This window comes from Nansenia antarctica (genome assembly GCF_963989245.1).
Source record: "Nansenia antarctica genome assembly, chromosome: 11".
Taxonomy (NCBI): domain Eukaryota; kingdom Metazoa; phylum Chordata; class Actinopteri; order Argentiniformes; family Microstomatidae; genus Nansenia; species Nansenia antarctica.
The window spans coordinates 8551873-8554372 of record NC_137681.1 but is presented as its reverse complement, the minus strand read 5'-3'; the positions used below and the strand labels follow the sequence as shown (position 1 = coordinate 8554372).

General features: G+C 45.8%; 1 protein-coding gene across 1 annotated transcript in view; it reads left to right on the top strand.

Moving 5' to 3' along the window:
• The window catches only part of qki2 (QKI, KH domain containing, RNA binding 2), a 15868-nt gene that overhangs the window by 1234 nt on the left and 12134 nt on the right, over positions 1–2500 (top strand).

The following is a 2500-nucleotide window of genomic DNA, read 5'->3' as shown; positions in this document are numbered from 1 at the left end:
CTTCTGTGATTGATTTGTTGTGGTTGCTGATTTTATATTTTTTCCACAGTCACAGATAGAAAGAAAAAAAAAAACTAAGAAAAAAACTTCCCACCACCCTCCTCCAGCGCAACATTAACTGGGAAACCAGCAAGAAAATAATGTGGGATTCCTCATAAACTGTTATTATCATATGGTCATTGTTGATGGACACTGATTGGACACTGTCTTTAAGTTTAAGAAAAAAACACTTAGACACACACACACACACACACACACACACACACACACACAGACACACTGCTCAAATACATACACACACAGTTTACGGCCTTTCACTCGGTTTTTACTAGGTTGTGGGACTGTGTTGGACAGTGCAGCATATCTAAAAACCATATTAAAAGCGACAGGGCTGTGTGTCTATATATACCCCCTCAGATGGTTTAGAGGCAGGTTGAAGTGTTGAGATAAGGCCCGTCATAAATAACCCCCCCACCCCCCCTTCCTTCACCTCTCTCCACTTCCCCTTTCCTCCAGCATGCTCAGTCTGTCTGTCCGTCTGAATGAATGAATGAATGAATGAATGGTCTTTATTGTCATTGCTATAGTACAGGTACCAAACAATGACATTTGGGAGGGGGGGCTCCCCTGGTGCTAGGAAAGAAAAAGAAAAAAAAACTAAAAAAACAAGAAGGGAAAGGAGCTGGTTTACATAAATAAAGGCTATGTACACTATCCACTATACTATACTGTACAGATAAGACGACTGTCTGTCCTTCCTTCTGTAGAGAGAGACCACCATAATTGTCACCTTTAGGGCGTGTTTGTTATTAAGGGCTCATAGCTATGATGGTAGCTGTAGATTAGAAGTAGAAGTAGAAGTAATTATAGTTCCACTGTCGTGGTTATTACAGTCACAGTTATCACTCAGGGTCTCAGGGAGAGACGACGCCTGTCAGCCTGGTTAGGTCAGATGATATTTATTCCAGTCACGGTGTGTGTGTGTGTGTCTCTGTGTGTGTGTGTGTGTGTCTGTGTGTGTGTGTGTGTGTGTGTGTGTGTGTGTGCGCAGTAGCGGTAGCTGGTTATTACAGTGTTAGCATGCCGTTACAAATGCATCATGGGGCAGCAGTGGACATCTGAGTCAGACAGCCATAAGCAAACACATAGACGCTCTATCCCTTTCCATCCCCCTCCCCCCCTCTCTCTGTCTCTGTCTCTCTGTCTCTGTCTCTCTCTCTCTCTCTCTCTCTCTCTCTCTCTCTGTCTCTGTCTCTCTCTCTCTCTCTGTCTCTGTCTCTCTCTCTGTCTCTGTCTCTCTCTCTCTCTCTCTCTCTCTGTCTCTGTCTCTCTCTCTCTCTCTCTCTCTCTCTGTCTCTGTCTCTCTCTCTGTCTCTGTCTCTGTCTCTCTCTCTCTCTCTCTCTCTCTCTCTGTCTCTGTCTCTCTCTCTCTCTCTCTCTCTCTCTCTCTCTCTCTCTCTGTCCCCCCTTCCCCCAGGACTGTATGACTGGTGTTTACTGTTGAGTTACCTGTTCTCATTGGTAATATTGGAGTCTTTGTATTGTCGTAACAGGTAGTTTGTGTCTAGGTCACTGTGACTCAGCCATCCTGTCTGTCTGTCTGTTTGTCTGTTTGTCTGTCTGTCTGTCTGACTGGCTGACTGGCTTCTGTATGTTTACAAACAGTAGACTGACATTCAAACATTATTATTATTTGGCTAACTATCTATTTGAGAGAGGGAGATGGAGAGAGAGAAAGAGAGCGAGAGAGAGAGAGAGAGAGAGAGAGAGAGAGAGAGACAGAGAGAGAGAGAGAGAGAGAGAGAGAGACAGAGAGAGAGAGAGAGACAGAGAGAGAGAGAGAGAGAGAGAGAGAGAGGGGGAGAGAGAGGGGGAGAGAGAGAGAGAGAGAGAGAGATGAACAGTAATAGTTGAGGCCTGACTTGTGTTACCTGCTGTGTGTCACTAGTTAGGGTTAGGTTAGATTAAATGAAATCATGGGGCAGAAATGTGTGTGTGTGTGTGTGTGTGTGTGTGTGTGTGTGTGTGTCAAGGGCGTAGGTTTGCATATAGACGGTAGGGACATGTCCCTACCAATATTTGAGCGAACTCATTCGCATTATCTTTGGAGCGAAGTCATTATTTCATCATTCTGATGTTGTGTCCCTACCAAAGTTGAGACCAAACCTACGCCCTTGGTGTGTGTGTGTGTGTGTGTGTGTGTGTTGTGTGCCTGTCTGTCTGTCAGTCAGTCAGTCAGTCTGCCTGTCTGAGGCAGGACCCCCTAAGCCCCCTCCAGGCGGTGGTGGGGAGTTGTTTCAGAGGTTGTGTGGAGGTTACAGTAATCCGTCAGTCTCGGCTGCCCTTTGATGTTGTGGCTCTGCTTCAGCCCAGGTTAAATCACCACGGTAACGCCGCATCTCCATCTCATTACTTCAGGCTTCTGTCTCACAGAAGTAAGACTGTTATAACTCGCATGTATTAATTGAACTCTCCCTTTCTTCATCCCTCCCTCCCTCTC